At 42.6% G+C, this 26,463-nt stretch overlaps 1 long non-coding RNA gene across 1 annotated transcript in view; it reads right to left on the bottom strand.

The window, feature by feature from the left end:
* Window positions 1–2,651: 2,651 nt before the first annotated feature.
* LOC122211188 overlaps window positions 2,652–26,463 on the bottom strand; it is a 58,947-nt gene continuing 35,135 nt past the window's right edge. The window contains exons 3-4 of the long non-coding RNA XR_006198549.1: window positions 6,077–6,262; window positions 2,652–4,729 (exon numbers count right to left, since the gene is read on the bottom strand). This is a non-coding gene — a long non-coding RNA (uncharacterized LOC122211188). The remainder of the gene's footprint in view (window positions 4,730–6,076; window positions 6,263–26,463) is intronic.

Here is a 26,463-nt window from a genome sequence, read left to right as displayed (position 1 = left end):
GCTGAATTTTATCAAGTACCTTTTCAGGAACTATTGATAGCATGATAAGCTTTTTCACCTTTAATTTATTGATGGAGATATTTATGTTGATAGATTTCTTGATGTTGTGCTTTGTAATTCTAGACTAAATTCTACTTAGTTACAGTGTATTATTCTTTGGCCACGTCACTACATTTTATTTGTTAATATTTTATTTAGAATTTGGGCATCTATAGCTGTAAGTAAGATTGGCCTACAGTTTCCTTTTATGTATTATCCTAATCAGATTTCAGTATTAAAATTATGCCTGCTTCATAAAATAAATTGAGAAGCTTTCATTTTTTTCCCCATGGTTTATAGTAAGTTAATTAACATCGAAATTATCTGTTCTTTGAAGATTAGAAAACTGAGCTGTGGAACCATCTGTCCTGACACCCTTTTTAATGGTAGAAAACTTTAATATCTTTCTCCTCTCTCTCACTATAATTAGTCATTCATGTTTTCACTTCTTGGATTGATTTTGGTAATTTCCTCTAGATCTTCACATTTATTGTCATAGAATTAGCTATATAATCAACTATTATAATTATTTTAATCTCTTCTGTATCTGTGATGATGGCTCTTTTTCATTCCCTCTGTTGTTTCTTTTTTGTTCTCTCTTTAATCAGACTTGAGAGGGGGTTATCAATTTTGTTGAATTTTTTAATTCTTCAAATAAGAATTTTAGGCTGCAGTCCTTTGCTCTCAAAGGTCCATAAATGTTATGCACCTAGCTTCCCATTCAGCTGAGTGAAGTGCCAACCTGATTCTCCTTCCTTGTTCTTTTTACCTGTGAACCCGATAGAGTCTCACCACTGACTATCCTACTCATATTACCTAATCCAATTGCTGTAATTTGGAAATCATATTGTTTAAATTCCAGGCTGTCTCCAGGGCGCCTGGGTGGCTCAGTCGGTTAAGCGGCCAACTGTGGCTCAGGTGATAATCTCGCGGTCCGTGAGTTTGAGCCCCGCGTCGGGCTCTGTGCTGACAGCTCAGAGCCTGGAGCCTGTTTCAGATTCTGTGTCTCCCTCTCTCTGGCCCTCCCCCATTCATGCTCTGTCTCTCTCTGTCTCAAAACTAAATAAACACTAAAAAAAAAAAAACTTTATAAAAAATAAATTCCAGGCTGTCTTTTGAAGACTTTTTTTTTTAAGTTTATTTATTTTGAGAGAGAGAGAAAGAGAGCATGTGAGAACAGGGGAGGGGCAGAGAGAGAGGGAGAGAGAGGATCCCAAACAAGCTCCACACTGTCAGCCGGACTCAGGGGTCAGTCCCACACACCAGGAGAACATGACCTGAGCTGAAATCAGGAGTCGGACACTTAACTGACTGAGCTACCCAGGCACTCCAAGACTTTTCTTAAATCTCATCAGCTTCTCTTATTTATTTATAGACTATCTCCTCCAGTGGTGGTAATTTTTTTGAGCCTTTATGTTTTGTGTTCTAATTGCTTTATCATCTCTCTCTCTCTCTCTCTCTCTCTAGCTGTTGTCCTTCTCTGACGTATTATTTTCCTTTGTTCCTTGGGGCTCAGGTATAGCTGCTAAGAACCCTCTGTAGTATCATTTCCAAGAGCACTAGAAAGCCCCATGGTCTCTGTCCCGAGGGCTGGCAGTGGAGCCAAGAGTAGTTTGTTAGATCCCTGTGAAGGCACCACAGGAAGGAGGCTTTTTATGTTTCCCATCTTTTCGTGAGTTCTCAGCCTCAGGGATAGAGTGGCATCAACCTCCCATTGCAGTGCTTGAGTTGGGCTACACGAGTGGATACAGACATTCCCCTAGGGTGGACAGTCCCTGAGGGCTAGCTTACCTGAGTCCCTGAGACACTGGTGGCCACGATCTCATATGGTCCAGAGGGGAGAAAGCCACTTAGCTGCCAGGGGCCCCCTTACCAGTTGCTAACATCTGTCTGGGTTAGGTAAAATAGACCAGCTGGAATTGTGGCTGGGAGGGCGAGAAGTCAGGACATCTTCCCCAATTCCTGCTTATTTTTACGAGTCAAAACTCAATCCATCCTTAAAAGGGTATTCACAAAAACTAATTCCTCTATGAATTCCTTCCTGACCTTTCTGTCCCAGTGGGTCTCGAAGGGCTGAAATTGTAATCTCCTGAAGAACTTTAATAATTACCAACGCTTGGGTCCATCCTCCAAGACTGATTTAACAGGTTGGGCTCTGAGATCTTTCAAGCCCTTGTGGGAACTGTACCACGGCAGCCAGGACTGGGCATCACTGACTTCACTTGATGTGCTTGTTCCTTCTCACGAAAGCACTTGATCTTTTCTGTATTATTCCTTTTGTGTACCTCTTACATCCTTCCCCAAGGAAGCTTCTTGAGCTCATGTTCACTTATTTGCTCAACAACCATTCACTTCCTCACTTCGCTCATTCACGTATTCGTTCAACAAACATTTAGGGTCTACCATACTCCAGGTGGCAGGCCCTGGAAGATTCAAAGATGAATAAAAGTCTTTTTTTTTAATGTTTATTTTTGAGAGAGACAGAGACAGAGCGCAAGTGGGGGAGAGGCAGAGAGACAGGGAGATACAGAATCCGAAGCAGCTGTTAGCATAGAGCCCAATGCGGGCTCAAACCCATGAACCATCTCATCATGACCTGAGCTGAAGTCGGACGCTTAACTGACTGAGCCACCCAGGAGCCCGGGTAAAAGTCTTTATATAAATGTATTTACACATTTCTGTGAGTTCAGTTAATGTTTTTCAAATGAAAATGATCTTTTCCTTGCACTTTTCACAAACGTAAACTGAGAAAAAATTGGTATGGACTGCTCAACCCCCGGCCCTGAAAAGTGCTTTTGTGACTGAAGGTGCTATCACAAATTCAATTTTTTAAGCCCCAGATGAAAAAAGACTGCAGTGTCAATTGTTGACAGAGACAAACGGGAAAAGCCAGAAAGATCTGTGAATAGGGAAGCTTCAAAAATCACACAGCATGCAGACTCGTGTCGCTAACATCTGCAGCTTACTAACCTAGAAGTTAAACTCCCCTAAAAATGGATGGCAAAGTTCCCTTTTCTTGCCATAAATTTCTCTCTCTCTTTTTTTCTCAGAACTGGGTACATTCATAGGTACTATATGAATAATGGTTACTCCGAGTCATGGAAATGAAAACAAAAACATTTCTAACTACTAAGTTTTTGGTGCAGTCTAATGTTGGCAGATCGCTCGTGCACACTGGCTAGGAGGCATTACCATGGTGGGGTAAAGCCCGAGAACTGGCTGGTGAAGTTCTGGCATCTCTTGGCCATTTCCTTCCCTATGTCATGAGCACCTCTCACACACAGCAAGGAGCCCAGGTGATCTCTGTCCATCCTGAGTGAACCTTTATGTGGACAAGCTCTCAGAAACATGCGGATAGAATGCCAGAGGAAGGGCATTTAGTGAAGGGAGGCTGTGAAGAGAGGCTGCTTTTGAACTAAATTCCACAAGTACCAAAAAGGGCAAGGAAAATTGGCTCGAGTTAGCATAAGAAATGCCACCGCATAGTTGTTGTTGTTGTTTTTTTTCCTTCCCTTAACTTACTGCATTTGAAGTCACATCTCACCTATCTGGGGCCTACCCAAGAACCAAGAAAGAAACAAAAAAGGGCTCTAACCATAGTTAGCCATGGCAGAAGTTCTGCCATGAGGACACTCCTGCACTTTGGGTCTGGGAAGACCCAGCTTTCGTCCAATATTTGCTCTTATTCAAACACTTCAAACTTGAGCAACTTTGAGAATCTAGTTATCCAAACCTAAATGGATAGTTACACAGTGGAAGGGATATAGAGGATGCTATATAACGTGCATACTGGCAGCCATGAGAAGCAGGCAGAAGATGCAATAAAGGAAAGGTGCATACAGGGGCATTTCTCCATCTTTTCAGCCCATTCTATTCTCAGTAGATACAGTTTCTGACACCTGGCTCCAGGTAGGTATATCTTCCCTCCTTGCCACAGGCTGGGTTGTCTGCAAAGCAGACTCTGAGATAAGAGTTTGGCATACAGGATGTTTATTACAGAGTGGCCATGACATCCAATTGTGGAAGGGAAGAGAAGAAAGCCGGAGTGGGCAGAGGGAAAGTCCGGGCTACAATGTGGTCTAACAAGAGCCTTGGCCAACTCCATGGGAAAAATTGAAGCTAGTCCTGAGTTGCCAAACTCCCACGTTGGTTGTCATCAGCTGGATCAAGATGGGCATGCCTTTATAGTCCTGCATCAACAGTCACTGAGTATAGGCTGTCTGGGTTCGTTGGGTGAAGAGGCTCTTCTGGAGGTGCTGACAGATGAAGGCTCTCTGCTTGATAACACTCCATACAGCTGAGGCAAGTCCTTCATCAAAGGGGACCTGGGTGGCACATCAATGTCCACGGTGTTCCTTGACACCCATCCTGGAGGATTAGGATATCCTGACCTTGTCTCATTTGATTGATGGCTGTGACAGAGACATCTGATCATTTGCCAAATACCCATTCCAGATATTTGGATAAGGGTAGCAAGGTACTCAGCTAGAATATATATTTCCCTCTCTTCCTTGTCAATAAGTGTAGCCATGTGCTTTGGCCAATGAGATATAAACAACAATGTTGTATGGAAGATGTAAGGATTTTTCTGACTCAGCCTTCAACTTTCTTTTCTCCATTCTGCTGTTTTGCTACCTGTAATGTGGGCATGATAGATGAGTTCTGGCAGCAATCTTGGACCACGTGGTAGCTGAAAGAATGGGACATACGCAGATCATAATATTCAATTCGTAAGACATTCCTCCTTGGGATAAAGTCTGGAATTCTCTACATGGCCTTCGAGCCCCTCCCAGTTCTGCCCCTAACTCCCCACCCTTATCTTTCACCACTCCTTCCCTGGCTCCCCCAGACCCAGCCTTACCCAACTACTCTACTGCCTGGAAACCCTCCTCTAACTGGGTCTAGATAATTCCTCCTCACCTTTCAGATGACGCAAAGTCTATAATTCCTCCTCGAAGCATTCACTACCCTCTCTCTCAGTCTGGGTTAGATGCCTTTTTTATCTTTTTATTTTATTTTTTATTTTTTATTTTTTACTTCCTTAAGGGCATGGAATGCAGAGATGCCCAATAAATATTTGTTGAATGAATGAATAAATCAATGACTAACTCTCACCAATGTAAGAGGGTTGGGATAAACTGGCTACTGTTCTTTTTCTGTTACTTAACTCCAGGGTCCACCATTGGGAGAAATCCTACCCTATTGCCTTGGTATGGGCAGCACCAAGCCCAATGTACTGCATACCTTAGGTACTCAATATGTGATGATGGAGGGCTAGAGGGAGGTAGGAATCGAGATGAGAAGAGCAGTGTGAGCCCAGGTTTGGAGGCAGTGTGTCCCAGGATAGTGAGTGCAACATTTGGCTCAGAAGAAAAATCATTTTATAGGCCATTTACTCCATTTGAGCAGTAAGTCTGGCTTATATCACTGGGCATCTTGATTACAGGCATTTACTGAGTCCCTCCTGCCCCTACACTGTTAAAACAAAATATAAAAGAATCTGCAGCTTCTGCAACCCGCTATTCTGTGAACATCAGTAATCCCCACGGGCTCAGCGCCAATGGCCATCAATAGCTATTCACAGAAATTCCTAGGATCCCAAATTGAAGGGAGTTGGTATGTTAGATGGACTTCATTCACCTTCAGAAAGGTGAGATTTGCCTGAATGTTCATGTCAACTTGAAATGATCTCCTGAACAGCTATGCCATCATGAGCAACTTAAATTTTTTTTTAACATTTATTTATTATTGAGAGACAGAGAGAGGGAGAGACAGAATGCGAGCGGGGGAAGGGCACAGAGAGAGGGAGACACAGAATCCAAAGCAGGCTCCAGGCTCTGAGCTGTCAGCACAGAGCCTGACGCAGGGCTGGAACCCACAAACCGCGAGATCATGACCTGAGCCGAAGTCGTATGCTCAACTGACTGAGCCACCCAGGAGACCCCATCATGAGCAACTTAAAAGGAGATTTTTATTTTCTTACTGCAGTATCTTATTTTATGGTAATATGGAACTCATGAAGCTGGACTTCACATACCAGTTTGTAGGAGAGGCTTCTTTATACGGCTGCAGCGATGGCACTTGTTTCTGCCTGTGAGACACTCTTTTCCAGGGAGCCAGGGTATACTCCCAGTGAAAGAGGCAGGGTCAGGGGATGGACACCCTTAGTTCTGAATCCTGGCTCTCTCTCTTCACATGGATTTAGTGCCCTCCACCTCCGCATCTGTAGAATAAGGAAATATGATGACTCTACCTCCTACAGTAGTTTTGAGGATTCTGTGAGGCAATGTATGGGAACTTAGAACAGGAACAGGTACATGACATATGCTTAGTAATGTTCCCCCTCTCATCGTCATCATTCCTATAAAAGAATCATAACTGACCGTGAAGTATGGGGGGCTCAGGTCAAAAGCAGCTGTTCTTAGAGGCACTTCCCTTAAGTTTTTCATTATGTTAGGTCACTCGTGCATAGACACAGTTAATATTAAGTTTAGGTAGGCTGACTAATACATCCCACCAAAGATATCCATGTCCTAATCTTTGGGACTTGTGAAGGTCACCTGAAATGGCAAAAAAGGACTCTGAAGATGTCATTCAGTTAAGGAAGTTGAGATAGGGAGATCATCCTGGATTATCCACGCAGACCATAAATGCAGTCACGTGTATCCTGATAAAAGGAGGAAGGAGATTTGGCACACGTGGAAGAGAAACCAATGAGACCCCAGAGTGATGAGGTGACAAGCCAAGGACTGCCATAAGCCACCAGACGTTGGAAGAGATACAGAATAGTTTCTCTTTTGGAACCTTTGGAGAGAGCATGGCTCTGATGACACCTTGATTTCAGCCAAGTGAGACTGATTTTGTTTTGTTTTTGAATTTTATTTATTTATTTTGAGAGAGTGTGTGTGTGAGCAGGGGAGGGGCAGGGAGAGAGGGAGAGAGAATCCCAAGCAGACTCTGTGCTGTTAGCACGAAGCTGCAAAGCCCCACTTAGACCTCAATCCCATGAACTGTGAAATCACGAACTGAGCTGAAACCAAGAGTCAGATGCTTTAATTCCCTGAGCCACCCAGGCGCCCCTGATTTTGGACTTCTGGTCTCCAGAACTTTGAGAGAATTTGTTTCTATTGTTTTAAGTCACCAAGTTGTGGTAATTTGTTATAGTGGCCATGGAAACTAATATGCCACTTATCTTATTTGGTTGAATTATTGCAACAGCTGTTTATAATTTTTATTTTTTCTGTTTGTTTTTAAGGTTACTGCCCTTATCTTTTATGTCATTTTGAGGAAAAAAGCATGCGAAATTAATGAACCTAAGATTCAAGTTACAAGTAGCAAATTTTGATGCCTTTTTCTTTAAATTTATTGAACAGTAAAGAGTTGTTTTGCTCAATATTAATCATCTGATGAGTTCTTTGGTGCTTCAGTACAATTCATATTTTAATACTTAATTGGTATTTTGGTCTTTAATAAAGAATCTGAATTTAGAGTATTGCACATCTGAGGGTTAAGTAAGAGTTACTTTGTCTTCCTCATAATAAGTTGTTTAAAAAGCCAATTACTTATTACTGTTCTAATAGAGTTAAGTGTTGAAAACAATTGGTTTTTACTTTAACATGAAGTTTAGGTTTTTCACAGTAAAATCATATCCTGGAAAGTAGTAAGACACCTGGTTGCTCTTCTAATTTTTCTGGAAAAGGTTTCAGGGACAAGTGAGCAGAATGTTTTAAACTGTGTGCACTCAGGGGAGGAACATGAATTCAGGGTCCCTGGGACTGGCCACTCTCTCTACCTTCTTTGTCCACCAAATAAACCCACTTTTTTGTGATGGTCATTGGATTCCTATAAGAGATTCAGGCCTTTTCTCCTTGTAAAAATGCACATGCAGTTGATTTTCCTTATTGATAGTATTTTGTTCTTTAAAATCAGAATACTGAATTAGAAAATACTGAACCCTGACTCCTAGGGGAAATGTCCAGTTAGGTTCCTGCAAGCCTCTGGTCACATTTTTATCAACTGATCAGTACATAACCTTATTTTATATGTGTTCTGTTTAAGGCCACCTCACTGAGTATATGTTGTTGATTTGTTAACAGTGAACTCCACCAACAGCACCTGAGCTCATGCCTGAATGAAGCTTATCTAACACACATATTTTCTGCATCACACATATCACAGCCTTCTTGTGCTGATGAGCACTAGACAGCCCTTCTGTGCTGTACTTGAATCCTTTTAAACAGCAAAATCACCAAAAAGGGCACAAAAATGCAAAAAAAAAAAAAAATGCCACTAAAAGAACCACACACACAAAATAGATACTTGTTTCCACTACTGAAATAAACTGAAACATAATGAAAACAAATAGACACTTGGCGTGCTTGGCCCCAGCTGAGAAGATGTGTTTCAGTGACTCAACCTTTAGGTCGCCTCTGCACATATCCGTGAATGAACGCCAAAGTGCTGGTGAGGTTACAAATACATTTCAGTGAGTAGGAAAATTTGAAAACACAGAATCCGTAAATAATAAGGATCACATGTACTTCACAGTAAGCTAACAAAGCAGGCTTTAACCAGCAATGGACACGTCAACGTGAAGTGACTTTCTTCAAAATTGTAAACTGAGCCTGTGCTCAGAGGAAGATGTGGTTCTCTTTGTTAAGGAGCTTGAGTCTGGTTAGGGAGTGGGGCATGGGAACAGACGTCTGCATCTCTAGTACCATTACAGAGCTGGTTCAAGCACCTTGGAGCATATCTAGAGGAGCCATATTGAATCCTCCCCAACTGGGTGAAGCAAGTATGTGATAGAGAATGACGGAGCTCCTTCCTGACAGCAGGTCTTTATGAAGGCAGAGGAAGAATCCAGAGGTTCTAGGATCCCTGGAGACAGAAGTGGTGTTAAGGGAAGAGAAAGAAAAAAGGGAATAAAGCCGTGTTTGCTTTCTTCACAATTTTGTTTGTAGTCTGCACTCTTTTGTACTATTAACAGTTGTGGAAAGACTTTAGACATATATAATCTGATGAATTGTCCTTGATATATCGAATCACAGGAGAAAATTAAACATAAAGAGGATTCAGTTAGGCAAGGGCAAAATGCTTTGTGGAATGATCTAAGGTCCTTAATATAAGGACCTAGATCCTTATATATAAGAGCTATATATATCTAGAGCTAAAAGGTGCATGTGATCTTATAAAGACTTATTTTTGCATTTTCCAGAAAGGATTGAGAAATTTGTCCCAGGTCTAAAAGTGGCAAGCCTAGAACTAGGGTTTCCTAATGTCAGTTTTCACTCTGCATCATTTTAAAAAATAAACTATTTTTGAACACAGTTTAAGGTTCATAGCAAAACTGAGCCAAAAGTATAGAATTTCACATACACTCTGCCCCCAATCCTCCCTCATTTTCAACATCCCCCACCAGAGTGGTACATTTGTTAAGACCCATCAACACATCACAATCACCCAAAGCCCTTGGTTTATATTCAGGTTTGCTTTTGGTGATGTATATTCTAAGGGTTCTGACAAATGTATAATGATGTGACCCATCATTATAGTATCGTTTCACTGCCTTAAAGAACCTCTGTGTTCCCCCTATTCATCCCCAACTTACCCCTAACCCCTGACAACCACTGATCTTTTATTATCTCTAGTTTTGCCTTCTACAGAATGTCATATAGTTGGAATCATACCACACATAGCCTTTTCAGATTGGCTTCTTTCGTAGTGATACACATTTAAGGTTCCTCAAGGTCTGTTCATGGATTTAAAGCTTATTTATTTTTAGTGCTGATTAATGTTCCTTTGTCTGGATGTGGCAGTGTACTTATCCACTTACCTACTGAAGGACATCTTGGTGCGTCCAAGTTTGGACAATTAGGAATAAATTGCTGCCACAAACCGCAGTGCAGGTTTTGGTGTTGGCATAAAGTTTTCAACTCCTTTGGGTGAATACTAAGGAACATGATTGCTGGGTTATATGGTAAGGGTATGCTTAGTTTTGTAAGAAACAGCCACACTAGCTTTCATGGTGACTGTAGGATTTTGTATTCCTACCAGCAATGAATGAGAATTCTGTCACTCCACATCCTCACCAGCCTTTGGTGGTGTCAGTGTTCTGGATTTTGGCTATCCTAACAGGTTTGTCATGGTATCTCACTGTTTTAATTTGCATTTCCCTGATGACATATGATGCAGAGTATCTTTTCATGTGCCCATTTGCAATCTGTATATATTCTCTGGTAAGATGTCTGTTAAGGTCTTTGACATATTTTTAACTAGGGTTGTTTGTTTTCTTATTGTTCACTTAAAAATTTTTTTAATGTTTATTTATTTATTTTGAGAGAGTGCAAGCAGGGGAGGGACAGAGAGAAGGAGAGAGAGGATCCCAAGTAGGTTCGAAGCTCAGCACAGAGTCCAGCGTGGGGCCTGATCTCATGAACCACGAGATCATGACCTGAGCCAAAATCAAGAGTCAGATGCTTAGCCAACTGAGCCACGCAGGTGCCCCTTCTTGTTGGCTTTTAAGAGTTCTTCATATATTCTGAGTACAGATCCTTTATCAGATATGCCTTTTGCAGGTATTTCCTCCCAATATGTGGTGTGCCTTCTCATTCTCTTGACACTACATCATATTTTGGCATGGTGTAGATATTCAATGAATATTAGTTAAATGAAATTAGTTAGTGGCACTTTATCCCTGAAACTAAAATAGAAGCCTGTAATCTGTTCTGGGTGCTGGTTACATGTGGGTGTTCATTCTGTTCATTCATCAAGATGTATACATTTTTCTCTATATGGGTTATAAGCTTCAGAAAAAAAAGCAGAAAAGTAGAAGTCCATTGGAAAACACAATCTGAAAGACAAAGTTCCAGTTTATATGAAATGTCTATCCTTCTGAAGGAGAGCAAATTAGAATCTTAAAGGGACCTTAGAAATAATCTTGTCCAGTTTTCATGTTTGACAGATGACAAAACTTAAAGATAAAGGGACAGTCTGACCTATCACTTCAGCTTGGGCCTTTCAACAGGAGCAGTGTCTAAACAGTAGACCAACAGACCTAGAATCTGATAGACCTGCACTTTGAGCCTCAATTTTCTCATCAGTATAATGGTGATGATAAGAATACACTGATCTCACAGGGTGGTTATAAGGTTTAAATAATCATGTGTGGGAAGCACCAAGCTTATGCTGGTGCAGAGTATGTATGATGTGCTCAGCAAATGGCTGTTTTTGATGTCTTTCCTCAAGCACAGCACTCTACACATAGGGTTTGTCTAATAAATACTTGCTGAATTCTATTCTATATTTTCATTTGGGAAGAGGGAGGGGAAAGGTGGTAGTGATTTTAGCATGCATACCCAAGTTCAAATAGGATGGCACATGTTCAAAAATTTAAAGTTCTACTTGGAATCTAAAATAACAGCAAGCTACAAAACTGTACATTTATAAAGAAATGGGTGGGGGTGCCTGGGTGGCTCAGTTGGTTAAGCATCTGACTCTTGATTTCTGCTCAGGTTATGATCTCATGGTTCATGAGATAGAATCCCGTGTTGGGCCCTGTGCTGAGCATGGAACCTGCTTGGGATTCTCTCTGTCCTCTCTCCCTGCCCCTCCCCTGCTCATGCACGTGTACTCTCTCTCTTTCTCAAAATAAATAGGAAGGAAGGAAGGAAGGAAGGAAGGAAGGAAGGAAGGAAGGAAGGAGAAAGAAAGAAAGAAAGAAAGAAAGAAAGAAAGAGAAAGAGAAAGAAAGAAAGAAGAAAGAAAGAAAGAAAGAAAGAAAGAAAGAAAGATAGATAGATGGATGGATGGATGGCAGTATTTCCAGGATCTTAAAATGTTGATATTTACACAGTGAATGTTCAGCATTTGCTTTTCATGCCAAGACCCCACCAGCCGCTTTCATGCTCTTTCCCCGCCCCAACTCCCTCTCATTCCAGCCCCAGACTCCAAAGCCACTTCTCTGGGTAAGATCCTGGTGTGGGTGCTGGGGAGGCGTAAGCTTCACAGGGAAAACTCGGCCAGTGGCTTATCTCTTACGTCTATTGTTCCCGAGAGAGTTTGCATTTTTGTATTTTAAACTAAATAACTACTAGTGTAAATTTGTTAAATATAAACATTTAAAATACACTATGTTTTTAAAAACCCTGTTTTGGCATTTCCTCATTTCCACCAGAAGCTTGAAAGACAGAAAGTGACTTAGAGCCTCCCTTAGCCTCCAAAAGACCCTGTCACAACACCAACAGTAGCAAGATAGTAATAACGAAGCAACAACTAGCACTCACTGAGCAGGAGAGCAGAGGGGTGGTGAAGAATGTGGGTTCTGGGACCCATTACCTACATTCAATACCAGCCTCATTCTGGCTAGTGACCTCTGAGAAGTTCCTGCAATTCTCACTCACATCGAACACGAGGATATTAGTAACAGACTCTTCTTAATAAGGCAGTCGTGAGGCTCATATGTGTTAAAATACAATGCACTTAGGACAGAGCCTGACGTCTAATAAGCACATAATAAGCAGTCATATGTATATAGATAATATTTTTTAACTTAAATGTGGTTTCCCTGGACTCTTGTAACAACTCAATGAGATAGCTTGCTTTATCATTCTAATTTTATAGATAATGGAGCTGAGGCCTAGAAAGACTAAGTCACTTGCCTGCGGTTACACTGCTAGTAAGTGGCCCAGAAAGGCCTCCTTGACAGTCAAGTCCACATCTATTACCACTCTGCCTTGCTGCATTATTTATAATAGTGGAAAATTGAGGAACAACCTAAAAGCCTAATAAAAGTGAACGGTTAAATAAACTATGGTGCATCTGCATGATGAAATGCAGCCAATAAATATGACATTTGTAAACTGGGCACAGTGACGGCAAAGCCCTGCTCCCTGGCACAGCAATAGGCCAGTCTTGGGCATGTGGGGACATCTCTGATCACCACGGGGTGTCCTGTCCTGGGAGGCCATCCCCACTCTGCCCCTCGTCTTGCTGAGAATGGAGGCCCTGATGGCAAATGCCTGCTTTCCTTCCATGATGTTTGTAGACAATCTCCATTCTCCCTGAAATCTTCCCCAGCCTTCCTCCGCCTCCAGGAAACGTCCCGAATGACCTCAGCCCGAATGACCTTCCGCTGTTCTGGTTTAGCAGTTATTGGATGCATTTGCAATTTACTCTGGCGTGAGCGTCTTCACAGTGCTTGGAGGACAGGATTGAGTCCTACGTTCTTGGCCCACTCCCAGGGCCTGATACAGTGCATTCAATAAATATTGTATAATAATAATAATAGCTCACATTCATTAACAGCTTGCTATATACTCAGCCCTGGGTAAGCATTTTATGGGTTTTCAGGAAGCCAAGACAAATAGGAAAAAAGGAAAAGAGCCACATTTCCCCTCATCCTTCTCTTACCCCTGCCTGAGAGGCCAGCAGAACAAATAAGGGACAACAGATTAAAGCCAGTTTCATGCTACATGTGAAGCTTATGAGGGGAGATAAGACCTTGCTATGTCACTTAAATTCCCTAAGTCATATTTTAACCTCACTCGTATTAGTTAACACCCCTGTCATGGGATTGTTGGTAGGATTAGAGATAATACAGATGTTTACTGTTTAGTACATATTAATCGCTTAACAAACATTAACAGTATTTCTGGGGAAATGGGCCAAGGGCCCTGATCAGAGCTGCAGGGCAGAGATATTAAGAGTGTGGGACACTGCCATCTCTACAATCCTCGTTTCTGTAAGGGAGTATAGGACAGACTCTAACCAGCCTCCCCCAAATGCAGGGTTCATGGAACAAGAGGGAACAGGTTACCTAGCAATGGCCAAGAGCTGCCATGAATCCACTCCTATTCAGTCATCCTGAGAAGATTCCAAAACACTTGATGACTGAGGTCATGGGACTTTTGAACCTCCTCCTTCTGACACAGGTGGCAACCGTTCCAAACCTGGGATGATGAGGTGGGGGTGGTTGATTCCCTGGGCCTCAACCTTTCTCTGCCTAGGAGAAAGGTGAGTAGTGTGGCCTAAAAGCACCTGGCTATTCAAGAATTTTACTGGGGCCAAGTTGAGACAGGCCAAGTGGGGAAAGGATGAGGAATGGGAAACCTCGCAGTTGGATAGACGGAACACTGACGTCGGACTCAGTTCTCTGCCAGTACTTAATATTTAACTCACAGTACTCATTTCATCCTCCTGGCAATGAGCATGAAACAGATACTAAGATTTCTAGTAATGTGCTTAGGGGAGAAGGAAGAAACCGAGGCACTCAACGGCTTGAAAACTTGACTGAAGTCGCCAAGTTGGTAAGCGGCGTAGCCAGGATCTGAATCCAGGCAGTGTGGTGCCAGAGCCCATGCTCAGCATGTGCATGTGGGTGCGCACATGTATGTGTGTATGTGTGTGTGCGCATGTGTGTGCTGGTTGGTTGGTTGGGGCATCAGATTATGAGCCTGTCGCAGGAGCACCTCACTCTGCGAGTGGCAGGGGCAGGTGACTTTCCAGCCCTGGGCCTGACCCCTGTGTCCCACAGTCTTCTCTGCCTCCTGCAGAGCAGCCGTTCCTTCCCCCACCCATTCACACTCCTCTTCTCTTCCACTTTGACCATCACACTCCTTCCTACATCCTCACCTTTGCATTAGGGCTGCCCTGAGACAGAACGATGAGAAGAAAGCTCACATTAACACAAAGTTTATGTTAACACAAAGTTTTGGTGACTTTCACTGAGATACTATTTTTTTATAGGTCACAGTACCTTCAGGGCAGAAGGCAGGCCGAGGAGATGTATCACACACCACACTATGGGTTGGCAGCCCACCCCTGACAGAGGGCTCCTGCAGTCTTAGCACCGAAAGATAAACCAGCCAAGCTAAGAGCGTCTTTTCCAAACCTTGGGCTTGCTTAATTATAAAGTGTTTTGCCAAAATGAAGTAGATCTGATCTGCTCCAGGTATTAAAGTCAGGATGGTGAGGAAACCAGAGAGCAGTGTGTGAGATTTATGTATAAGCGATGTTGGCTTGGTCTGGGGTTCAAGCTGACAGAAGCTCAAGAAATTCCCTGCTAGGAGCACTCTCTGGGGCTAGTTTGGAGGCTCCATACTTGCCCTACCAGCATCATGGGCCCAGGTTGTTTTTGTCTGGTGTCTGTGATCTCTACGCTCTTCCTTAGAAGGAGCATAGGGCCAATGGAATGGGAGATTTCAGAAGCAGACCTTGTGTTGATATCTTATTATACAGCTTATCATCAAGAGACAAATAAAATGCCCTGCTGATTTATGATGACATTTCCCCCTTGGCAGCTGCTGAAAGACAGGTGGGTACTGTGGTGCAGAGGGGAAATAGAAGGCCATGCAGCTTTTGCCTGTGGGCCTTCAGGGGTGCAGCAGATAAATTGCTTTTATTTGCATACCTGATGTGAAGACCTAAAGCCCTGTGTTCCTTCTGGCCAGAATAGTGAAGGTTAATCCACAACAAATGCCCACCTTTGAGCCAAGTGCAGATCTATTTGCCCCGTCTTCTCTTTTCAACCCCTTCTCTTGCCAGCTCCCTGCAAGAGTGTATAGTTTCCTGTTCCTGGAGCCCAGGGCTAAAAGCAAAACATCCTCTTTCAAACTTTTTGGACTGAGTACTCGTTAGGGTCCACTGAGAGTATGTCCAGGGAGATAGGGGACCTGGAGGCACAGCAAAGAGTCTCAGAATTCACCTGACACCTCTAAGCCCAGCAAGGGGAGAGGAAACCCAATTTAACACAAGCAGGGAACAGGCCTAGAAGCCACATAAAATTCTGTGTGGCTGTTCTTGTTATTTTAAGCCGGATCAACCATTCAAAATATATTACATTTTAAAAATTATGAAATAGTTCAGATATGCAAGAAGATAGGTTGTTATGATGCATAGCAGCTTACCAACTTTCCCTTTTAAGTAACTAGATACTCCCAAATGGCTGAAGCTCCCTGTGTACCATACTCAGATTATACTCACTTCCTTCTACTGAATTGGTTTTGGTGTTTACTATTCCTGTCAATGTCTTTATATTTTTGTTACACCTTTAAGAATCCCTATATAACAAATTTTGCACTCTCATTTGCATAAAAACATTTAAATAGGATTATGTAGTATACATCCTTCTGAGACTTGCTTTTATTATTAAACTTAAAGAAGGTATATCATGCTAATATATGAAATTCTGGTTAATTTATCTATTTCATTGCTATAGTGTATTTCATTGTATAACCATACTGCCTATTTATTTGTGTTTCTGTTGACGGATATTCAGGTTATTATGTTTTTGTTTGTTTGCCCTTCTAGTCATTGCTTTGTGCTGGGCGGAGGTACAAGAGTTTCTCTGGGATGGCTACCAAGGAATAGAATTCCTGAGTTACAGGGTTTGGCCATCTTGAGTTTCATACTGCCAGAGAGACCTCAAAAGTGGTTGATACCAATGGGTACTCCTGACAGTGATGAAAGTTGCATTTTTCATATTCAGGCCAACATACAATATTGTCAGGTGTTTTAATTTTTTGCTGATATGGTGGATGTGAACTGGTATCTTATTGAAGCATGAATTCATAGTTCCTTGATGACTAGTAAACATGACATCATTTTACATACTTATTGACCATTTGGATTTTCTCTTGTGTGAATTGCCTGTTCATTGACCTTGCCCATTCTTTAATTTCCTCATTTGTCTCTTTGTACTTATTTGTCTTTCGTACTAGCTCCTTACATATCGTGGACACTTTTGAAAATATTTCCTTCCAGTTCCTAACTTGCCTTTTAATGTTTAAATAGTGTTTGAGAGTTTTGTAAAGCCATGGTAAAATACACAGAACATAATCATTTTTACCACTTTTAGGAGTAAAATTCTGTGGCATCAAGTACATTCACATTGTTGTGCAACCATCACCACCATCTGCCTCCAGAGCTTTTTAATCTTTCCCAGCTGAATCTCTGTACCCATTAATAATGCTTGAGATTTTGATGCACTCAAATTTATCAGTCTTTTATGTGTTGAACTTTGTATATATTTTTTAATCCTTCATAAAAATATTCTCCTAAATTTCCTTCTGTGGATTTGCTCTTCACTTTTATGTCTTGATCCATCTGAAATTAATTTTAGAGAACTGAGTGAAGTGGAGATCTATTTCCAGTTTTTTTTCCACACAGATAACCAACTGTTCCAGCATAGTCTTATCGGTTAGACCATCTTTTTTCTCTCTGATCTTCAATTTTAAGTCCACCAAATATTATTTCTTTTTAAAAATTTTTTTTTAACATTTATTTATTTTTGAGACAGAGAGAGACAGAGCATGAACGGGGGAGGGTCACAGAGAGAGGGAGACACAGAATCTGAAACGGGCTCCAGGCTCTGAGCTGTCAGCACAGAGCCTGACGCGGGGCTCGAACCCACGGACCGTGAGATCATGACCTGAGCCGAAGTCAGACGCTTAACCGACCGAGCCACCCAGGCGCCCCCCAAATATTATTTCTGTATATGCAAGGATCTACTTCTGAGCTCTTTATTCTTTTGTATTGGTCTGTTTTTCTCTCCTGGTGCCAAACTACATTGTCCTATTTGCTACAGATAATTAACAGTACCTTATTTCCTCTGTACTTCTACCACCTGATTCTCTTTCAGAATTGTCTTGGTTATTCTTAGCTTACTGATTTTTCATCAATCCTAGAACCAGCTTGTCAAAGCCCATGAAAAGCTCTCTCAGAAATTTGATTGGAGTTTTATCGAGTTTATAGGTTAATTTGAAGAAAATCAAGTATTCTTATCCATGAATATGGTCTATTTCTCTGATTATTTAGGTCTTCTTTAATGTTCTTGGATAAAGCTCTATCATTTTCTCCACAAAAAATGTTATAGAGCTCTTGTTATGTTTATTCATAGATACCTTATACCTTACATTTCACTTTGCTGTCACAAATAATATCTTTTTAAAGTTACATTTCAAAGGAATGCTGTTTTATTTTTTTTTGCATGATGGACTTACATCCTGCAATCGAGCTGAATTCTTTACTAGCTCTAATAATTTTTATAATAAAGAAATAGGCCCTAAGATATTAATTAACCTGTCCCAAATCAGCACACACCTAATAAGCATCTACCTTTCTGTGTGGGAGTAGAGATAACGTCAAGATAAGAATTTGCATGGTATTCAGTTCAAGTTTCATGTTCTACCTCTATGAGTCATTTGTTTGTAATATCTGAAGGATTTATTGGAAGACTCCTCTGGCCTCATCTAAGTGCTGTAATGTCTGGGGAGGAGGGTGAGAGCACATGCAAAGAAGCATAGAATCATCTAATCCCAGAGAAGGAGGGGGCCTTGAAATACATCTAGTCCTTCCCTCCACCCTATGTGTCACAAAAATCTGCTCTGAAAGTGTCCCCTATGAAGCCATTTATTCATTCAACACATTCTTTGAGCACCTACTAAATGGCAGTTCCCATGCTTGATGTTGGGAAACAGCAGTGAGCAAAACCCTCAAGACACTTACAGTTTACAGAGTCAGACTGTAGTGAATAATCACATAAATATATAACTGTGAATGGTACAGTGCCATGAAGGGATATAAATGAGACTCTGACAGTTTATAGGATGGGGTTGGGCAACCTGACTTCCTGAGTGGGTGGTAGAACATTCTAGGCCCTGAGGTGAAAAAAGAGCTTGGATGTGTGTGAAAGTCTGGTGTGGTCAGAGCCCCACAGGGGTTGCACAGGGCCCAGCCTGTGCATGGTGCTATGGGCTCTGTTAAAGATTTTAATTGAAGTCACTATAGGGTTTTAAGCCAGGGAGTGACATGATCAGATCTGCATTTGGGGAAGGTCACAAATCTATAGAATGGACAATAAACCAGACAGGGCATGGATGAATCTGGGAAGACTAGTTAAGAGGCTATTGCAGCTCCCAGTGAGTAATAACAAGCCTGGCCTAGGTGATGGTGGCGGTAAAATCAAGCTGGAAACCCAGTGGTGTTAATTCTGTTTGAGATGCACATGCCTATGAGATAAGAACTACTACTGTCACCCTTGGTGAAGCTGAGGCTTGGACAGGTTAAGAAACTCATTGGGTGGGGCACCTGGGTGGCTCAGTCGGTTGAGCATCCTACTTCAGCTCATGTGATGATCCCACAGTTCGTGAGGTCAAGCCCCGCATCAGGCTCTGTGCTGACAGCTCAGAGCCTGGAGCCTGCTTTGGATTCTGTGTCTCCCTCTCTCTCTGCCCTTCCCCTGCTCATGCTCATGCTCTGTCTCTCTCTGTCTCTCTCTCTTTCTCAAAAAATAAACCTTTTTAAAAAAAAAAAAGAAATAAAAAGAAAAGAAACTCACTGGGATTCCAAGCTGGCTGGTATAAATCTCAACTACCATGTCATAGTGCTATGTGTGAGGTTGGGAGAAGAGGAGTGAAAGGTGACCCAGTGAGCCCCCCAGACAGAATATGAAAGCTTCTAATAAGAGGAACAGGCTGAAAGGAAGTGGGATGTGAGCTGTGAGCCCTGGACGAGCAGGCTGGCACATCTGTCTTCCATCTCAAATCTTCTGCTCACCTGCTCTGTTTGGAAGACATCCTTCATTTCCTCTAAGACTCTGGGATGATTACATACATGACTTTGGGAAAGTCATTGGATTTCTCAGAATCTCTGTTTTCTCTTCAGTAAAACCAGAATAATACCTCTCAAGTGAGATGATACCTATCGAAGTGTGCTGCAAACTTTAAAGAGATTTACAGACACCAGCGATCACTAGGATTACCTTGTCATGAAGCGATCCACTCATTTGGGGCAATTCTCCATGTCAGAATGTTTCTTCATGTTGATCTGGTATTGGCTTTCCTGTATCTCCCTTCCACTCTGATCTCAGCTGTTGGACACTAAACCTCATCATGTTGTCCATCTTGCCTCTGAGAGAGCTTCAAGCATCGGGGGCAGCTGCCCAGCCCCCACAGGGACCTCTCTTCATGCTGAACACCAGCAGCTCTTTTAAGCACACCTTGGCTGGTATTCAGTCTCTTTGGAGGCTCTCTGGATTAACAGTAGCTGGGTTAAAATGTGGCCCACAGAACCAAACACAAGATTTCAGGTGTTGTCTGAAAAGCTCTAAATACAGTAGACCTGGTTCATCCTCAATCTCAATTCCCCGGTCCTTCCCTGCAGTGTGCAAAAGTCCCGGCTACACTCTGCTGGGCTGGTGGAGGGATCCAGATGTGCATTTGAGGAACCGATTCATTTTAACATGACCTCTTCCTGCCTTCCTAAAAGAATACATGCTACCTACTCTTACAGGACTTAAAGAAAGAAAAAAAAAATGTATGAAAATACAGGGCTTGGGGCACCTGAGTAGCTCAGTCAGTTAAGGATCTGACTCTCGGTTTCGGCTAAGGTCATGATTTTGCGGTTGGTGAGTTTGAGCCCCACATCAGGCTCTGTGCTTGCAATATGGAGCCTGCTTGGGATTCTCTCTCTCTCTCTCTCTCTCTCTCCCTCCCTCTTGCTCTCTCTGCCCCTCCTGCTCTCCTCTCTCTCTCTTTCAAAATAAACTTTCAAAAAATAAAAATAAATAAAAATACAGAGCTTTTTGGATGACCCAAAGAAGTCATAATGAAAGTATAAAAGTAGACCTTTCCCTCACTGCCAAAGTCATATGGCTTAACTTCATTTTTAAAAATTTCTTGTAATTTGAGAAAGAAGACTTTACTTGAAATTTGACATGTTTGAATAAAAAGGTAAATTTGGGGCAGGGTGTAGGAAGGAAGGATGATGGGAACATTTTCTGCTGACTTTTATGGATCATGGGGAAAAGTTAATAAAAAAGTTGTGATGCTGTTTGGGACGCCTGGGTGGCTCAGTGAGCTGAGCATCCGACTTTGGCTCAGGTCATGATCTCACAGTTCACGGATTTGAGCCCCACATCGGGCTCCACCCTGACAATGCAGAGCCTACTTGGGATTCTCTCTCTCCCTCTCTCTCTGCCCTTCCTCCTCCTCTCAAAATAAGTAAACATTAAAAAAAAAAAGGTGTGATGCTGTTTTCCAATATCAAAAAAATGATGTACTTTGCAACTTCAAACTTAATGCCAAGAGTCTTTGATAAAATGAACATGTTGTCTAAGTAAGTCGAAAAATAAAAAGTGAGAGAATCCATTTCCACTTGTCTCCATCAGAGAATTCCTTCTTTTCAACCTGAATTTGAGAAGAGAACATTTATTACGCCCAAGGTGGGAGTACTTCAGGTGGGTTTTATTTTTTATTTTATCACTGATGCTTGCCACAAATCTACTAACTAGAAACCAAGATATTTGATTAAATTTTAGCCCAGTGGAGTGCTTAGGTAGTTATAGATGAGGTATGCATAAAACCAACTGTAGTAGCCAGATACTTTTCTATAACATAAAACCCAGATCCAAGTAATGAAAAATTCCCTTTTGCTTCATTTCCCAACATGCTGTCTTCACATTAGTAGATTTTGTGCGTGCTTTCCCTTTTCCACTGGTAGCATTATGACATTTTCTTTTCCATGCATTCAAGATTTAATAACTTCAAGTACAGTCAACATAGCGTTTCTGAGAGCTCAGGCTGCATTTCAGATGCTTCTGGCCAACTGAATAGACTTCTTGGAAGAGATGCCAGACATGTGTGATGCTAATTTGGCTGCAATAAAACAAGATGCCCAGAAAAATAATTTTTGCTTAAACCAGTCCTTCTGGCCTTAGCAATTCCAGTTCCATAGTCACTGCCTTTGAAAATGGGCTGGGGCAGGTTGTGGGCCTCAGCCCTTCAAGGTGTCTTCCTTGGATATTCCCAGAAAGGGATTCAACAGGGAGAGAAAGGTGAAGCTGGATTTCAGATGACCCCAAAGCCAGGGAACCCCATTTCCTACAATGGCATGTTATCACTGATAAGTTGGATATTGTGGACTCAGGCTGCATTTTTCTCACAAAGTATAAGGGGTAAATACGTAAGTTTTAAATTAATTAGGGGTGCCTGGGGGACTCAGTCAATTAAGCCTTCAACTTCGGCTCAGGTCACGATCTCACAGTTCCTGAGTTTGAGCCCCGTGTCAGACTCTGTGCTGACAGTGCGGAGCCTGGAGCCTGCTTCCAGTTCTGTGTCTCCCTCTCTCACTGCCCCTCCCTTGCCCTCTCTCTCTCTCTCTCTCTCTCAAAATTAATAAACATTTAAAAAAATTTTTAATTAATTAATCAATTAACTATTTACTGAGAATATATCATGGTCATCCTTTCAAAGCCCAGGACCTACAATGCATCTCAACTAGAACTGGAAAGGTTTTTAGAAGCTGCTGTTTCCATGTCCACACGGCTAAGTCAGCCAAGGCTCCCCAGGGGCGCAAGTGATATTTAAAGAAAGCTTCCATGTTCCCCTTAAACTTCTGCTTTTCTAAACTAAACATCCAAAGGTAGCCAATAGGACAGTGGTTTTCAGACCCTTCGCTAGTTAGGAATGTCAGTCCTAAAGCGTGGGGCTTGGAATTTGTCATAAAGCTTGAAATGCCTTGTACTGGTGCAGGGAGTGCCTGGCTCTTAGCTCCCTTTCTCCTGAGACTCTGTTCGGAGGCAGAGGAGAAACATATTTGCTTTGGGAAGTCACATCTGACTGTGAGGTCACTTTTGGTTGGGCAATCCACACATAAGGGCACGTTAAAAGCAAAATGAGATGGCCCCACCACCCTTGACCTTTACTGGTAGCAGGGAGAATTCATAATGGGAAGACAGAAAGGGAGGAATGGAATACACATGGAGGGGAAGTCAGCTCAGTGCTGGTTGTGGTGCTAAATGTTTCACAAACCTCACCTCTTTTTACTCTCACAGGGGACCTAGGAAGCAAGTATCATTTAAGCATTTGTTTGGAGTTTGGCTACCAATAACAGACAAACTGATCAAGAAAACCTGAAAAGATAGGGACCTTGTTGCCTTGTGGCTTATTTTTCAGGTCTGGGGTGGGCAGCCTCATGTGTCACCTCACGTGTCACCTCATGAACCCAGGATGGCTTGCTGTCCCTTTTGGGCATCATGTCCACATCGTAGAGGGAAGAGGAGAAGAGTCAAAGGGAGAAGTTCATGCCGGCCCAGGCCCTTTTAAGAAACAACCTTCCTACCGGCTATACTCGGTGATCTCTACTTACGGCTCATGGGCCAGAGCTTATCAAATGGGAGAGCGAGAAGATGAAAAATCTTATCGGGGCACATTTCAGCTCCAAACAAAATCAGGGTTTCATTGGTAAAGAAAAATGGGAAACGACTCAGGGATAAGTGACAGTCCACCACTCTGTGCTGCAAATGAGAAACTGGGCCCAGAGGCGTAAAGTAACTGTGTCCTGCCCACATGCTAAGGTGGTTAGAAGGTGGCTGAGTCAAGATTTGAAGCCAGGCTCTTCCAGGTCCAGGTCTTGCTCTTTCTTCTGTGCCGCATGGCCCCAGAACATGGCACAAGCGGATTTCCCTTCCTAACACTGTCAGGAAGCAGGTACTTTCTCACTCCAAGCCATTTTACAGATGGGGAAAGGGAGGCAGAGAGGCTAAGAGACTTCAGTAACAGGATTTGGACCCAAGCAGTCGCTATAAGGAAGAAACGCAGCAGTAGCAACATTAGTCTGGACATTTAATGTCTCTAGTACAAAGAGAGAGGGAATGTGAAAAGGTAGGGCTGTAGAGAACTCAGGAGGGAAGAAATGTGAATTGCCATGAACAGGAAGGAGAACGCAGGCATGAAGAAGACTGATAGCAACTCTCCCTGGGCCAGGAGCGGCTTCCAGCCGCATACCTACCACGTGGGGTGGGGAGGGGGACATCCTGCCACTCAACCTGAGTGATATGAGGATATCGATGGACACATTAAAAATATACGTAGTCAATTACTGAAACCCTGTGAATGGTTTCAAAGTTCCTCAGATCATGTTCTCATTCAGAAGAAACTCATTTTGGCTTTAACATCTTCAATGTCGAGACTATGCAGATTTCGTTTATATCAGAAATACCCAAAGTTGAGTGGAGCCCACTAATCAATTTGTCTTCCAAAGTGGTGCCTGGGCACAGACAGACGACCCTAAGAACAACAGGCTTTTATTCAGTGGCAGCTTAAGAGGGAGCAGCACTGTGATAAATGCTTCACATCTGTCATCTCATTTAATCCTGATCCATCTCTTGGGAGAGATTTCCTATTTTCCTTACTTTTCAGGTGAGAACCGTGAGTCTCAGTGAAGTGAAGTGACTTGTCCCCAGACACAGGCCTAGGTAAGGGGCCGAGCTAGTGCTGTAATCTGGGTCCATCTGAACCCACCACCACCGCCCTGCCTAGGTGTGGGCTGGAGACAGCAGGATGGAGATTCGGTCAGACTTGCAGGTAGGGAACCCCCTAAATGTGCTCGTGCAGCTGAATTGCAGAAGCTAAGTGAGAGACAGTACACTCGTCTCTTCTCATTTATATTTGAATTCAGCCCACTGTGTTGGCCTGTGGAGGTATTTTTAGACTAGCCAACCAGTACAACTCTGCAGATTAAGCTACTATAATTCTAGTGGACTTCCCTCCGCCTGGCAGACAGGGCATATCTTTATGTAAACTTAAAAGCTAATAAACATTAAAAACATTTTTTTTCATTTGGCAGTAAAGTTGCTTTCTTCCAGTTGTTCACAAATGAAACGTGCAGTGCTGGTTTCTGAAAACCAGGAAGCCTGGAGAGAAATTTATGACTTCAAAACAAAATTTAGAGGTTGAAGGATTTAGCAGTTTGCAGGGGACACAGAGCTAAGCCTGTGAGGAAAGCTGTTCCAAATGTCCTGGCCTGAAGTGCCCAGGTCTTTCTCAAAAGTCCCCGAAGAAGCTCTTAGGTGTCTGAAAGGGGAAAAGTGGGAGCGGACACTTTTGAGACCTGTCTCCGCCAGGAGACGGGGCCCGCGAGACCGTGAGCTTTCCCACACAGATGTGCTCAGCCATTATGTTAGCCAGGCATTTCCTGTGCGCCACAGGTTTTGTTATCCTTCTTTCCGCACCCCCCCCCCCCCTTCTCAGGGAATTATCCAAGATTTGTAGCCAACAGCCTCTGCCACATTTTCTCTCAGCTCTTAGTCACACTCCCATATATGGAAATCCTTATCACATAGCTAACTCCCCGGCTAGGACATTTTTGTAGGAAGGGTTCACTGTGTTGTGGTCTTTATAAGTGAAACAATGCTAAGGATAGAATGGCAACAGCAGGGACAGGTGTGTGTGCATGTGTGTGTGCGTGCATGTGTGTGTGTAGCCCTTATAGCTGCTAGAACATATATGACAAACGTAAACTCAAGGTTTCATCCCCTTCGGTAGTTGTGGGATAGCCAAGTGAATTTTAACTATTTAAAAAGGCATGCCCACACAGTGCCTAGAAGCAAAGCTGCACGCCACGATAGATTTTTCCCACAATAAAGGATTTCAAAGCCCCTCCACATGTGGGCACTTTCTCTGCCCAGACAGCAGCAGCACAGGGTCAGAAAGAATGACTCAGTCGCCAGGTTAGTCCAGCTTCAATAAACAGAACACAGAGAAGCACTTCACAGACTGGACTTTCAGCAGATGCTCTCACCTTGCAGGGAGTGTGTGGCAGGGGCAGGGGGCAAGTGTGAACCCCTCTGGCTGTCATACATTTATGCCATGAATTATGCTGTTGGCTCAGAGAGTTTTCACACCTTTTTGTCCTTGTGCAACTAATTCCTCTTACCTGAGGTTCCAAAGGGCAAGTCATTTGCTTGAGAATACACAACTAACACCATTTCTGATTCAAAAACTCTCATTGGCCCCCATTATTCGAGTACAAACTCCTTAGAAACAGAAATTACGAATTAACATTTAATAAGATTTTATGTAGTCAGATACTTGTGGGCAGGCACCATAGGGGGCAAAGGGAAATAAGACAAGATCCTGGAAAGTGAGAGAATCTGTCATAATACAAATAATTAATAATACATAATAACAGGGGCACCTGGGTGGCTCAGTCGGTTAAACGTCGGACTTTGTCTCAGGCCATGGTCTTGCAGCTCATGAGATTGAGCCCGACATCGGGCTCCTGTGCTGACAGCTCAGAGCCTGGAGCCTGCTTCAGATTCTGTGTCTCCCTCTCTGTGTCCCTCCCCTGCTTGCACTCTGTGTGTGTCTCTCTCTCAGAAATAAATAAAAATTTTAAAAAAATGTTTTAAATAAATAATAACACATAATAATTGCCGTAACGTAAGTAAGTACCTTAGCTCGGCTGTGTAACAAAATACCACAGACTGGGTGGCTTAAATACAGACACTTGGCCCTGGAAGGTATTTCCCAAATTCCCTTCAGCGAAGATGGTCTGCTTGTACATTTTTACTCATATTTTGGGCCCACAAAGTATTTTTTTTTTCTTAGATGTCTGAAATCTTGAGACCCTCTTCAAAGCCAGATCCCC

This window comes from Panthera leo, chromosome F2 (assembly GCF_018350215.1).
Source record: "Panthera leo isolate Ple1 chromosome F2, P.leo_Ple1_pat1.1, whole genome shotgun sequence".
Classification (NCBI taxonomy): domain Eukaryota; kingdom Metazoa; phylum Chordata; class Mammalia; order Carnivora; family Felidae; genus Panthera; species Panthera leo.
The sequence above is the reverse complement of the archived record's forward strand: the minus strand, read 5'-3'. Positions and strand labels throughout refer to the sequence as shown.